General features: G+C 39.4%; 1 protein-coding gene and 1 pseudogene across 1 annotated transcript in view; one reads left to right on the forward strand and one right to left on the reverse strand.

Moving 5' to 3' along the window:
- The window catches only part of Cep128 (centrosomal protein 128), a 363,113-nt gene that overhangs the window by 239,859 nt on the left and 107,497 nt on the right, over positions 1 to 15,757 (forward strand). The gene's annotated exons all lie outside the window — the stretch shown is intronic.
- Positions 11,115 to 11,408, reverse strand: LOC105944386 (annotated as a pseudogene).

Below are 15,757 nucleotides of genomic sequence, written 5' to 3' on the forward strand. Positions count from 1 at the left end.
GGAATGGGCCTCAAAACCAACCAGAGAGCAGGTAGTTGCCACCAGAACGGTCACAGCACTACTGGACCAGTGGGTATATATTGTCTGGTTGGCTAGCTATGAGGCTCACAAGGTCCACTGGTGGCTAAGACTGTTAATGACTTTCCTTTCCCTAGAAGCCTCCATAACACTTTACCAAGGCTAAGAAAGTCAATAGGTAGGAGGCTTCCAGCTCAGTTCCACAGTGAATTATCAGTGTTCTGCTGCTGGAATCTGTTTTGTCTTCAGCAATACCATGTACTTGTAGTGGGGAAACAAAAACATTGACAGTGGCCTGTATTGTTTAGGTGGGTGTTGGGGTGCCAGGGCTTTCCTGACCAACTAGTCACTGGGGATTATCCCACCTTTGGCTGTTGCTTTTTCTTCTAAAAATTTATGGCTTCTGGGTACAGGATTATTTACACATACAGGGTATTTCTGCCCAAGCTCTTTAATATAACTAAAAAAGAAGTAGCTTTCCATGCAGCTTTTTCATAATATCATTAGGTTTTGATAACCATCTCCCTCTCCCCTGGATTTCTTCTCCCCTGGCCCAGCTTAAACTATTTCACCCCAGGTATTTAGCCATACTGCTTACAAATCTACTAGCTCTTCCCTAAAGCCCTCTTCCCTCATGACCCCTTTCTAGCTTCCTGGCCTTCAGCTTATATACCAATCTAAAGGTTCAAAGCCAAGATCTATATGTAAGAGAAAACATGCACTACTTGTCTATTTGAGCCTGTTAACTCACTTAGTATAATGTTTTCCAGATGTACCCATTTTTCTGTGAAATTCATAATTTCATTTTTCTTTACAAATGAATACAGCATTGTGTGTGTGTATATGTAACACATTCTCATTATGCATGCATCAGTTAATGGGTTTCCAGACTAACACTGTTTTCTAGTTATTGTGAACACAGCAGCAATAACCCTGGGTGAGCAAATACCTCTGTCAGCTTATCTCAGGTGAATCCACTCGTCTCTGCACTATGGGGGTGGGAACTGTAGAAATTTTCTTAAAGAGAATTCCAAGTAGCTGTTTTTGAACTTCTCCCAAGGAAATTCTAGCCTGGTGATTTCAAGCAGAGCTTCATATTTTCTCTAGAGTCTTTTAGATCATGTCTCCTCTCCAGTGAACCTCAGTGTCTTCTCCTTACTGCAGATACAAAAGGTGGTACAGCAAGCAGTGTTCCCAGATATCCAGTGAGAACAACCTCATAATTTGTGTGAACCTCCTGTGATTCTATATGCTACCATTGTTCTGGCCAAATAGCACATTATGCCATTTCCTGCTAATATCTCATGCTTTCTAGTCTAGATAATCCAGAATACGTCGGGTACTGTTTTTACGAACCTTCAATGATTTAATTTAATCATTCATTTTTGTTATTTTGGTCATTCATTCAGCAAATAAGTAGTTGCTTACTGCTCTTTAGGGAAGGGGGAGAAAAGAAATTATTGGTAGCCTGCAGGAAATGCATTAGTAAGATGCCATCACCAACTAGTGACACCTTGTATTCACAGCATGTTCTTTGTACACTGCCCTAACTTATACTTAGTTCTGGCTTTACAGTGTATATAGACAGAATGTCTTGTTAACTGCTTAACAAGACTTGTAGTTCCCACCCAGAAATACTGCATCACTGCACTTTCTTTAGTCACCAGAAAGCTGCTCACTTTATTTCCTAATTTTGAATCATTATAGATAGGTAGATAGAGAAGTATATAATATACATATGGGAAGTTTACAAATAGCTATATAAATATGTTGTGTCTCTAAAACAGTTTATACTCTTTTTCTATTCCTGTTTCAAACAGCTTTGGCATCTTACCATTTTTTAAGAACTTATTTCAAAAGCTACCTTTTACATGACTTTTCTCTAATATCTGCTCAGTTCTTTTTCATTCCTCTGTATATTCCCTCTAAAGTTTTCTGCATCTTTTTGGGTACCACCTATGTTCTATAACTTAATTTTTCTTTTCTTTCTTGGGTTTAAACCCATTTCTTTACATCTCTAGTACATGTGAGAGTGAAACTTTGACTGGCTTCATCTCCTGATCTTTGGCTGCTAGGGTCACAGTGATGCTCACCACGTTTTCCACAGTGGCTTGAATGTGAGCACGACTTTTGGTTCAGTCCTAGACCTTTCCATGGTTTTCTCTCTCTTGTGAGAGATTTTAGTTCACCTTGAAAAGAAGCTAACTTAGTATTTGATTTTAAACATTTCTCTTCCTTTTACAGATTTTAGTCCAATCTTTGGCATTCTGATAAACATTCCAACCTTTTTACTTCTTAGTAATAATAGAATAAATATTTTCTTGCTAAAGACCATGTTGACTTACTATCTTTGGTTCAATAAATGAAGTCTACATCATCTATGTACGTAGTTCCTAAAGACTAATATACCCCCTTTCTACTTAAATGTCTTGACTTTCAGCTAAAGAAATGTAAATACATCTCTCAAGTGCTTCAGCTCTCTATGATTTGTGTTAAAATCACTGTCAATATTTTATTATTTCTGGATATATCATCTATGGCCAGGTAAATCAGAACTAATGAATACTAGCCAATGGATTTGAAAAACTGCCACAATGCATATTTGATACTTAGTACAGGATGCTAGTACCTTTCTGTGTGGGGTCAGATCTGGATGCATATGATAGGTTTTGCCACCCACAAGGAGGCCAACGACAAAAGCCCTCTCAGACTTGCTTCTGCCCAGGAGTGTCTTCTGTTTCTGCAGAGCAGTGCCTTTCATATTGCTCTGATTGCAACCATCTGTGAGAATTGTGTTATGTGTCACCACTACACATGAGTAATAATGAACACACACTTGTACATTGCATGCATGTTTATGACTGAAAGACATTTTGTGAAATAATATTTCCATTATGCTGTAGTGTGATTCAAAACACAATAGTTTATTGTCCTGTATAATAAAGAAATATAGAACACTAAATTGACATGATTTTTTAATGAAGCCTACCCCACAATTTGAAAACCTCTTCAGAAGTCATTTGGAAAATTGCTTTGGAGTCAGAGAGTTCATCTTCAAATCCAGTGGTGCCCCAAAGTTAATATGCATAAATAATTGAGGACTTTAAAAAATGCAGACCTTTGAGCCTTATCCCCCAGAGATTGTGATCACTCTTCTGGGTTGGGATCCCAGGACTTGTCCCACAGGACGTCTCCATAAGACTGACTGGAGGCCTGCTTGGGGGAGGTTCTGACCCTTCATCCTCTGGGAGAGTCTCAGAGATCACGCTGCTCCCGCCGCCTACACTTGTTCATCGCATCCACCCACTCTCCATTCGTTGCCCCATCCAGTTGTTTTCCATTGCATTCTCATCATCTCTTTCTTTTCTGCTTCATTTTTTAGTTAGTTTAGTTCTTTCGTGCTTTCTAGATATGGTAATTTTTGTTATGAATTAGAAATTGCTGACATGATTTTTAATCCTCCTTCACTCCTCCCTCATTTCACTTTTGCTGGAGAGCTGCTTATCACATGGAAGAAGTGAAATTGTAGGTGAATTAAGAAGACAAATTATCTGCCTATCCTTTGTGGTCCAATAAATTTATATGCGTGGACAGGACAATGATGGGGGGAAATTGGTGACATTTGAAGCAGACTTGCTTCTTTTTGAGGCCTACTTTCTTTAACCCCCTCACCACACATCCATCCATTTCCTTCTAACCGTAGTCTGCATCCTACCCACCTGATTCGTTTCCACATGTTTTTAAGAAACAACTAACATATTGGGCAAGTAGATCGGACAGCTTTCAAAAGGGGAAATACAAATGACCAATAAGTCTATAAAAATTATATCCTTAGTCATACTCATCAATATTACAATGAGAGTTCTTCTTCCACAGTCAGATGCATTTCATAAAGAAACAATGGCAGCAAATGCAGGCTGGTATGTGGGGGAAAGGAATCTCATACACAGCTTGGGCAACCACTGCAACCGTATGGGATTCAATGTGTCGGCTCTAAAGAAAACTAGAATTGGAATCACCTTGTTATTCAGCTATACCACTCTTGGGTATAGACCCAAACTAATAAGTCAGCATACCACATCCATTTGTTGTTGAAGCACTATTCACAATAGTCAAGATATGGATGAATAAAATGTGGTTTGCGCGCGCGCGCACACACACACACACACACACACACACACACACACACACACACACACAGAGGTTTTATTCCAGTATGAAGAAGAGTGAAATTTTTATTTATAGGAACATGGATGGACCAGAGGTAATCCTTCCAAATAAAATGAATGAGGGGGCTGGAGATAGCTTAGTGGTTAAGGCACTTGCCTGAGAAGTCTAAAGGCACAGGTTCTACTCCTCAGTACCCATGTAAGCCAGATGCACAAAGTGGCATATGTGTTTGAAGTTTGCTTACAGTGGCTGGAGGCCCTGGCATGCCCATTCTCTCTATATGCCTTTCATCTACTCTGTTACTGTCTCTCCAATAAGTAAGTAAATAAAAATAAAATAAAATAAATCAGGACTGGAGAAGTGGCTCAGTAGTTAAAAGGTACTTGCTTGCAAAGCCTGACTGCCTATGTATATACCGTACATAAAATGAATGTATGGTAAAAAATCATCATTACTGTTAACTACTGAAGAAAATCTTGCAAAAATACCCACATACTTCTAACTTTAAAAATGTGAATGAAGTCATGTGTGGTACATGCCTTTAATCCCAGCTTCTGGGAGGCAGAGATCAGAGGATTGCTGTGAGTTCAAGGCCACCCTGAGACTACATAGTGAATTTCAGGTCAGCCTGGGCTAGAGTGAGACCCTACCTCAAAAAACAAAACAAAACAAAACAAAACAAAACAAAACAAACAAAACATAACAACAAATAAAACTGTGAATGCCACAAGTGGCATAGACGTTGAACTGTTTATTCATTCATCCGTTTAACATTACATCTATTAAAACTATTCATTTAAATATGAAATTATATTAGACATCAGTCGAACAACATTAACATATAGTACTCTCCTCTGCATGCATAACATTTTTTGAAGTATAAGAAATCTCTAGCTGGACCATGTAGTAAGCATTATTAAAATAAAAGTAGGTGATAGTAAATACAAATAGTATCAAGTATATTTCCATAGTGTGTTTGGATTTCCAAGAAAAAGATTTAAATTTATTTGGGTCCATGGCCCTGGGGACAAATATACCTGATAAAAGCAAGGCTATAAATCTTGATTGTGCACATGCGTGTGTGTGTGTGTGTGTGTGTGTGTGTGTGTGTGTGATTTTTGAGTTAGTTATAAAGTCTTAATACCCTGTCAGTGATCTTTGTCTCTTCTGTGTAATTTGAACTTGAAACCTACTTTACCAGCTATAAGTGTAAGTACAGCTTTTCTGCTTGTGTCTGGCTTCCATCTGGACACATTCACTTTCAGAATCTTTATATCTATTTCATTAGGTATGGCTCTTGGAGGTAGTAAACATTTGAGTATTCTAATTCAGGAAGCTAGTTTGTATCTTTTGTTTGGAAAGCTATGATCATTTACATTTAGAGTTTTTACTGGTAAGGTTTGTGTGGTCTTATAATTATATTGTTTTACTGGTTACATTGTTCTTTTCTTTCTCCCTTACTTGTTGAGTTTGGTGGCTAACTGAGCAGGGCATGATTGATACCTTCTGTTGTTCATCTCTTCCTCTCATGACATTTGTTTCGGCCTGTGATCTAGTAAAAGATTGTTTTTGTCCCCTGTATGTTGGATTTCTTCAAGTGTCTTCTGTAGCTCTGGCTGAGTGGTCATGAATTGCTTTAAGCTGGTGCTTATCTTATAATGCCTTCATTTCTCTGTTGATTTCTAATCTTCATTGGCAGGTTTTTTCTCTCCAGTCTTGAACTATAATCATGTCAAAATTCCTGCTTCCCTGGCTTTACAATTCTGTTGAGAGGTGTGATGTTATTTTGATATGTTTGCCTTTGTAATGATTGACATTTTCCCTTACTACTTTCAATATCATTTCTTTAATTTCTCATCTTGGTAATTAGGCTATAATGTGCAAAGGAGGGGCTCTTCTCTGGTTATGTTCATATGGTCTAGATGCATCTTGTGCCCAGATGTTCATTTCTTTTCTTAGATTTTGGAAATTTTTGTTAGTTTTATTGAATAAATTTTCTATATTGTTAGTTTTATCTCAGATCCTTCTTATACCCCTTGGATTTTCAAGTTTCTCTTGATCATGTCCCAGGTTTCTTGGAAGTTATGATCATTCTCATTTTTTAATAATTTTTTTGATATTAGATCTCAGTATTTCTCTGATCTTGTCCTTCATCCTACTTCTCTTTATTTTGCTAGGTGTGGTCTATTTGATTTCTTCATTTCAAATGCTACTTTTTAAATCTCAGATTCCTTGCTGATTTTTTATTCACCTTGCTAAAATTTTCTTTTATGTTGCTGACTTTCTTTTTGAGGTCCTATGTTGATTTTCCCTCGTTCATTTATTTCCTCTTTGAGTTAGTATTTTAACAATTTTGCTTTTGATTTCTTTTTCTCACCTTTTAGCCATCTTGATAGCTTGAATTAATTAATTGAATTATAATCTTTTATGACATGGCATTGTCTGTGTAAAAAAATGTTTTGTGTGTGTGTGTGTGTGTGTGCTTATGCTGTGGTTTGCATGTCTGTCGGCTTGGATGTTTCTTCTTGTTTTGTTGGGGTTTCTCTTACTAATACCATTCTCCTGAGAGGTGATTGCTCACACCCCTTAACATGAAGCAGACCACTTCTGCATGTGGCTTTTCATCTGGGCCTCCAGGCCCTGGAACGCTTCAGCTGAAGCCTTGTCCTGCTCTTCCTTTCTTTGCTGTGTTCCACTTTTCAAGTGCCCTCCACCATCTTTGTGATGCCTGGCGCTCTTCTCTTCTCTTCTCTTCTGGCTGTCGTTGGGCTAGAAAGTGCTTTTTGTTATCCTCACTCTCCTTCAGTGGGCCAGGCTAAGGCAGTGTTGAGTCTGCTGTACTACCCCAGAAGATCTGTATTGAGTTTTAAGGTGGTAGTATTTGTGTCCACTTAGAAGCAATGTTTTCTTGAAAAAGTAAGTTATCAGGGTGTAAGTAATGAAATAGTTATATTTATACTCACATTTCAGCCTAGATTTTCTGTAGTAAAGTCTGGATGAACCCTGGATTCATTAAAGCTGAAAAATAGTTTTTTTTTTTTTTCATAATCTTGGTCTTGACAAGGGCTGAGAAGTAAGCAGCAGTAGTGAAGGCTTGCTCTGTGTGAACGCATCATGCCCGTGCCTGAGATGCATTATGAACTTGTCTGGGACAGGGAGTACAACTCGTCTTCTAATAGAAGGCTGCCTAGTCCCTGCACCAGTCATGGTTTGGACTGGATAGTTTTGTTTTTGTTGGCTGTGCTATTCAGTACAGGTTATTTATTCATATTTGTCACCTGTCTGTTCACCAGATTGCTGTAGTAGCCCTCCTCTCTCCAGTAATGACAATCAAAATGTCTTCAGATACTGCCCAGTGTCCCCGGCTGGGCACCACTGCAAGAGCAGATCCCAGAAGTCTTGATAGCTATTTCTCTATTTTAGGATCAGCACAGGAGAGAAAAATCAATTTATATCTATATCTATATCTATCTCCAGGTTTTAAAGTACTATAGTTCAAGAAAAAGAAAAGAGTACCTCAAGACTAAGAAGCAAAAGCACAGGTTTGAAAACAGTTCTCTTCATGTTCAAAGAAAAAAAAGGTTTCATTATGTCCAAAACTCTATAGAATCCAATTCTACATGGTGGGATTTGTAGAATGTGAGGAGAATTTCCTGAAAAGAAAGTAGCCCAAGAAAATAAAACAGGGAAATGGTGTGAAAAGATAGAAAGGATGTAAGCAGATTATAGGGAGTTTTGGCAATCTTATAAATGATTATTCATTAACCTATAGTGACTTGAGAAATTTTTAAAATTTTTTTTGTTTATTTGAGAGCAACAGAGAGCGAGAGAGAGTGAGAACGAGAGTGAGAGGCAGAGAGAGAGATAGAGAGAGAGAGAGAGAGAGAGAGAGAGAGAGAGAGAATGAGAGAATGGGCACGCCAGGGCTTCCAGCCACTGCAAATGAACTCCAGACGCCTGCGCCCCCTTGTGCATCTGGCTAACGTGGGTCCTGGGGAATCAAGCCTTGAACCAGGGTCCATAGGCTTCACAGGCAAGCACTTAACTGCTAAGCCATCTCTCCAGCCCGACTTGAGAATTTTTAAACATTCCATTTCTTGAATTGTGTGTGTACTTGAATCACAATCTAAGTGAAAGGGCTATTTGGCCCAACATTTTACTCTTAATTAGATGCTTTTAAAATGAAGCAGTTTAATGGAGCCAGGGAAATTGCTCAATCAGTAAAGAGCTTGTCACACAAGCGTGAACCTGAGTTTGATCCCCAGCACCTACATAAAAACTGGACATGGGTTCTCATGCCTGTGATCCAGCATCAGGGAGGCAGAGATGGATCCCTAGGGTTACTGGCCATCTAGGATAGCACAGTTGGTGATTCCTACATTCAACAAGGACCCTGTCTCAGTAAAATAAGGTAGAGAGTGACTGAGGAAGACCCCTGATTTTGGTTTTTCATTTCCACATGCATGTACACATATGTGTATGTATACATACATGCATGCATACCGGACATATATACATGCAGACAAATATTTTGAAAGATATTTGTATACTAATCTTAGTTTCATGATATGTTAAACTCATAATTAGAAATAAAGAATGAGAATATTGAAATAATGATAGTGCATTTAATTTTTCTTGGATATAGTAGGTAGTAATTTTTGTTTAATATGAAAGTCTTTATTGGTTGATTATACATTCATGTTCAATAATGATGATAAATATTTAATGAAAAGAATAAATATTCACATTTAGGACAAACAAGTTATATTGTGTTTGCAGAGAGGGGCCATTTGTGTGTTTGTATGTTTGTGCCTTTACCAACAAAAGGAAAACATTGTAATTTTTAATAAAAATATTTCTTAGTACTGTTTATGCACAATTGTGTTTTGACCCACCTGAACCTCAGCAGAATTCCTAAATGTCACTGTGCTTTTCTGAGTCTGTTCCTTTGCATCTTTGTGCTTTACCCACATTGGTTTTCTCCTTAATCCTTTCACCAATATTTTCTTTTTATTTGTTATACAAAATATAACCTCCATTTATTAGGCGAGCTTTAGGTTGAAACAAAATTGCGTTGAAGGTCTAGAGTGTACCCATGTGTGCTCGCTGCCCTCCCTCCACAAACACTTCTTATTCCTTTGAATAGTGCTGTAACTGTTAAAACCGTGGAGACTGGTGAAGTTGGACTGAGTGCATTTTGAATCATGAGGTGGCATGAGTCTATGGGGACAACAGGCAGAATGTGGTGGTCTGAATGTTAAAAATAAAAATCCTCCCATAGACTCTGAGTTTGACTACTTAATCCCCTTTTGTTGGTGCTCTTTGGGATGGTTATGGGATCTTTAGATGGTAGAGCCATGCTGGAAGAAATGTGTCACTAGAGGTGGACCTTGAAGTGATACACTCCAGCTCTGCTTGCTGTTCTATCTCTCCCCTCCCCAAGTCTCTCCCTTTCCCTTCTCCTCCCCCTCCTATGTATGCTACTGTGTGACATGGCAGTCCTCCTCTTGCCATGCTCCTCCTGGCATTTGGAAATGTAAGATAAACACTTTTATTCTCCAACTTTCTTATGGTACAGTATTTTGCTCAGCAACAAGGAAGAGGGAGAGGGTGAGGGAGAGAGAGAGAGAGAAGGGGTGTGCCAGGGCCTCCAGCCACTGCAAACGAATTCCAGATGCGTGTGCTGTATTGTGCATCTGGCTTACAGGCTTATGTGAGTCCTGGGAAATTGAACCTGGGTCCTAAGGCTTCACAGGTATGCACTTTAACCACTAAACCATCTCTCCAGCCCTGCTCTGTCCCTTTCTGTATGTTTATCTAATTCATTGATTCACTTCAAAAAGTGAAAGCTCAGTTGTCATCACTCATGTATTTTTTTTTTTTATTTTCCAATGAGCTTAATTTTGTGCAAGAGTAGCTAAATTCTTATAATGGATGTTTTTTATATTAATATATTTTTATCATTATATTCAATTGAATATTGATAGAAAAGTATGCTATTAGTTGTAGCCATAGCTATTCCTTTGATATTAAAGCTTTATTTTTTTATCATGAGTTTTCTGATAGAAACTGTTTCTTATTTTGGAAGCAACAGAAACAAGTAGTTTATGAAAAATACAGACAGAGCACAGTATTTCTCTTCATAGAGTGCTGCTTCTGTTTTACTAGCTCGTGTGTTTTCTTGCTTTTGCAGATTCTACCCATTCAGCAAAATCTTTCTTCTGTCACTGAAAGTGTTCTTGGGAATCCTGTTTGCTTCCAGTGTGCGTGTACCCCTGCCCAATTAGAACCGCCTGCTGTATTAGCATTCCAGGGTTGCTGTTGCAGGTACCATCAACTGTAGTTCACAACAGGAATTTATTCTCAGTCCTGGAGACTAGAATCCAAAGCCCTGATCTGCAGCAGGGTCGCTATCCTTCTGGAGGCTCCGTGGAAATAGCCTTTGCCTCTTTTCAGTTTTGGCTGTGGGCCTTTTTTTTTTTTTTTTTTTTTTTTTTTAAGGTAGGGTCTCACTGTCACCCAGGCCAACCTGGAATTCACTGTGTAGTCTCAGGGTGGCCTTGAACTCACGGCGATCCTCCTACGTCTGCCTCCCGAGTGCTGGGATTAAGGGCTTTTGCCACCATGCCCGGCTTGGTGGGCCATTTTTGTCATGACTTGTCTCTACCTCCATCCTTACAGGGCCTTCATCTATGCCTGTGCCTCTGTGATCAGATCTCCCTCCTTTCTCACGAAGGTGCTAGTCATCGGATTTGGTCATCACTGTAAAGCTAGAATGATTTTATATTGAGATCTTGGGTGCTATTTTCTTTCTTTTTTTCATGGACTAATCCTTTATTTTTACATACTTTAATGATGGGGTTTTTCATGAAGCAATCTTTCCAGTGGAGAACAGAGAATGAGAAAAGAAGCCACCAGCCGATGGCTCAGGGTCTCCCCTTGCCCACGTGGTGAGGGGGAGGGGTGTACTTTCCTCCATCAGCTGTTCCCGCTGCCTCTTGATGGCATCCACATGCTTCATTGCTTTGTGTTGAAGATTCTGTGAGGTCATCATACTCTTTCTTAGCCCGGGCACCACCAATCCCATGTGCACATTCTGTCAGTTCTTTTTCAAAAGCATGGCATCGAGAAGGAATCTTGAAGGGCTCTCCAGAACTTTGGACTGTGAAGTGACTATCGGGGCTAATGCCCCACCTCCTCTGCACGTCAAGGACAGGCATGGCTGGAGACAGTGGAGGGGGGTGTGGGGACACTGGCTTGCAAAGGTCAAGAGCACACCCAGGGCTTGAGCCTGGAGGAAGGGACACTCCAAGCAGGAGGAAACTTGTGAAGGACACCTCCGAGGGAAGGGAAGCTCCTGAAGTGCTGCATAGAAACAGCTCCTACCGTGGGCCCACAGGGCCTTGTCTCCTCCTCAGATGCTGTTTGCAGATGCAGTCACTTTTGGGGGTTCCAGGTAGGCAGTCAATGTGCCACTTGTCAAGATTCAATCTGCTGTAGTGTCCTGGCAGTGCTAACTTCTGCCATTTGCTCTGCCTCTCCTAGGCTACACTGGGTACCTATTACTACCCATAATGCTGGGTATGCCAGAGAACCATTGTGAGCCTCATTGCCTAAGGTAGGGTGCTCTTTACTGTTCCTGGGGCCTTCTAGCTGCCCCAGATATTTCTTGCGGTTCCTTCTGGGATCTGCTACCCAAGGACACTGTGCCTAACTCTCCCAGGGTCTGGTCCTCCCTCCCTTCCCCCATTCTCAGAAGCACTACCACTGCTGGTTCTCCAGAGGCTGTGGAACCACACAGGATTCCTTTGAGTTCATCCAGTTGTAGTCGTTTTGAAAGCAATAGGTTTTGTTTTATTTTTCAAAAGCACCCCTCGTGATTCAAATAGAATTTAATGATTTTGAAGAATGAAGTCTTTCAAGTTTACTTCAGGTCTTTGTCTTTTCCTCTTTTCTTAAGCCACTGATTTCTCTCTTTGTTTTCTGCACTGGCATTAAATCCAATTTATAAATCCTATGGTTTAAGAATGACTCATTGTCATTAGTACCAAAGTTTCATTAGTGGACTAAGCTCAACTCCCTTTATTATTAGTGGAAGTCTGTCTAGGGGATCTCTTCTGGTTTTAATCAGACTTCTTGGGAGTCCATTTTTCTACCTTTTGCCCAAATACGTCTGGGCTGACAAGTCTCAGTAGTGTGTAGCTCAAGTTCAATCTGGCTGTAGCTCCTGCGTCTCTGTATTTCCCTCATCCTGACCATGTGCTACTAACTGGAATTGAATAAAATTGCTGAGGTATTCTGACTTGACTGTTTTAATTATAATACATCTTTTTTTTTTTTTTACTACTGGGAGAAACAGTGTTGAATAGGGTTAAAATGGATCCTATTTTGACCTATTATGCCAGAATATGTCAACTGACATAAAAAATTAAAAATCAGCTTTAAAATGTAGAGAATTTTATTTTTTAATTAATTAATTTATTTGTGTGTGTGAGAAAGTATATATAAACGGGCATGCCAAGCTACCAGGGCCTCTTGCTACTGCAGATGAACTCCAAACACATGCACATCTGGCTTTGTGTGGTTACTGGGGAATTGAACCATAGGCTTCAGGCTTTGCAAGCAAGTACTTTTGAATGCTGAGCCATCGCCCCAGCATTGCGGTAGAGAATGTCAATGTAATAATTATTTATTCAGTTTGTCCTTTGCAATTTATTGTGTTTTGGATTCTAGGAGCGAGATACAAATCCAGGGCTAGTAAGCAAAAGCAGAGAGAAATAATTCCAACATAGCTTCAATAGGCATGACTAAAGCGTAATGTCCTGGGGAAAATGAAAGTTGATAAAACTGAACAAAACACATGGGTGCTAGGTTGAGAAGACATTTGTATCCCATGCTAAGAACACGAAATACTGACCTAGGGGAGCCACTGTGTTTTTTCTGTGTGTTTAGAGAAGTATGTTTTAGGAGGAGGGATGGCTCTAACTGGAGAGTTGTGACAGCAAAGGGTTCAGACTGACTGAAGAATAAGACCTTATCGTGAGAGTAAAGGCTACTCACAGAGAGGCATGCGGTCGGCGGCCTGTCATTACTGTTTGGTTGTGGACGTGCAGAGGAGAGAAGGTGTCTCAGGTGCTTGAGTACTAGTACAATGAGAGAGAAGTAAATCTGGAAAGTCATGTTATGTCAGGTGCTGACTTCTTACAGTAATAGCCCTTCAAGTTAGTTCTCTATTAATACTTAATTGAGACTGTATTATTCAGTGTTCCCTGAGTTGGTATTTCCTTAGCACCAAAACTCACTCTCTTCAACTTTGGGGGAGAATTAGAGTATATGACAGGATCAGTTTAGATGTTGTGGCTGAAGTCCTCTTCAGACTTCTAGGTTGTCACATCTCTGTAGCTCAGAAAAAGCATGATTTATTCTGAGAGGACCAGACGGAAGGGTTTCCTTCTGAGTCCATGTCATACCTAGTTCTGGATTAAGAACTAATTGTCCAGTGAGAAGAAATCTCACAGAGGAACCCCATCATCATTTAAGCAGATAGTTAAAAAACAAAACAAAACAAAACAAACAGAGCATCCAGGGAGGCACGTAGCGCAGCATGAGCTTTAAAAGGCTGGTGCTAGGGAAGGGCACGTGAGCAGTTAGCCAGCACTCGGGTTTAAACTGAGGTATGTGAAGTGTCCACTGGGCTCTGCAGTTGGCACAGTTTTGAACTTAAGAAATTAATAGCTGGAATAGTGAAAACAAAATAAAAATACACTATTCTTGACTGTGAATGTGGTAATCTTGACCTATTACTAATAGCATATGAACTTCTTTATTAACAATAATGATAATTTGAAACTTTATCTTGCATATCATGTCACTGATTATATATTTTCCCTGAAATAAATATGAGCACTTACGGTACACTTGAACTAGATTTATTTACTGTCTTCTAGTTATTAATATAGATATCTAACAGTTGTAAATGGAAAAAAAATTGAAATACCTTGGCAAAATTAAATACCAATGATGTTTCCATATTTTGAAGGATGATGGTTCAAACAAAGCTTTCTTCTTCAGCTACTATAAATTTCTTTGGTCTCAGTCCATGGAAAAGTCCACAAAGAAGGCAATGGTGTGTTGTCTGCTTTTATTTTGAGTGCACTAAGCTTTTTTCTCTGTCCTTCAGTCTGGCAGCATTTGATAAGGACTGGTCAACTCTTCCTGTCAGTGTTCAAAAGAAGCTGTTGCTCTATTTCCGATGTTAACTCTTGGGACTGAAGATGTGGCTCAGCAGTTAAAAGTGCTTGCTTGTTAAGCCCTCCAGCTCAGTTCAGTTCACAAGCTACCCATGTAAGCTGGGTGCCAAAAGTGGTACAACTAGCATTTCTTTCCTGTGGCAAGAGGCCCTCATGCACCAACACACACACGCATGTGCACATGCAAATAAATAAATAAACAAATTTAAATGGTTTTAAGCCAGGTGTGGTGCCACATGCCTTTGATTCCATCACTTGGGAGGCAGAGGTAGGAAGATCACCTTGAGTTTGAGGCTATCCTGAGACAACAAAATGATTTCCAGGCCAGCCTGGGCAAGAGTGAGACTCTACCCCCCAAAACAGCACAAAACAAAAAAGATTTTAATTCTACTCTAAGGACATTAGAATTCTCATTCTCTCATACTTTTTTTTTTTTTTTTTTTTACCCCACAAGATGAAGATTAAAGATTATGAGCCTTTGCAGAGAGGGCAATCAGCTGTTTCTACACCATACAGAGCAAGAATATGGTTTCCAGTGGTGTGTTAATTGCAGACAAATTGTATTATAACAAAAGAGTTTGGGTGGCCCACAGATTTCAATTTATGAGGTCTAACCAATGTCAGCAATAAATATATTTATGATGGCATGGAATAATTTTTTGTCTTTTAATTTTAATATAGATGACAATGAATTTATTCCAGACACAAGTTGCTGGAGAGAAATCTAGTGGTTCTAACCATACAATTTACTTATTGCTCTCTGTGGAACATTTTTGGTGTTTCTTGCTCAAGTCATTCTCTACTGGTAACATATCCCATGTGTTTGTTAGCTTGTGCGTAGAGTTATTTAGTCTGAACTCAGCTTCTGAACCATGTCTTGTGTGGATCAGCATAAGGATAGTTTGAATTATATTTATAGTATAACTCTATCATCAAATATTTTTGTTGTTTTGTTGACAAATGCATTATAATCTTGCTTGTGAGAAAATACATGTAATTTTATTTTATTGGTTTTTGGAGGTAGTATCTCACTCTGGCTCAGGATGACCTGGAATTCACTATGTAGTCTCAGGGTAGCCTTGAGCTCATGATCGAAAACTATTCGTGCAATGCTAAACTCATGAATTTTTCTCTGTGACTGTATGAGTCTTGTTTGTGTCCTCTGGAATGACAGTGGAGGGACCTGGTTTTGTTTGGTCATTTTGTTTTTTTCTACAAGGATTGGAACTTGGAAGAAAGTGGATGTACAGAGGTAGTGATGATGTATAGCCAAAGCCTTGGGCCAGAGACTAACACATTAGCTGTAGGAATGGAGCAAC

This window comes from Jaculus jaculus, chromosome 7 (assembly GCF_020740685.1).
Source record: "Jaculus jaculus isolate mJacJac1 chromosome 7, mJacJac1.mat.Y.cur, whole genome shotgun sequence".
NCBI classification, from domain to species: domain Eukaryota; kingdom Metazoa; phylum Chordata; class Mammalia; order Rodentia; family Dipodidae; genus Jaculus; species Jaculus jaculus.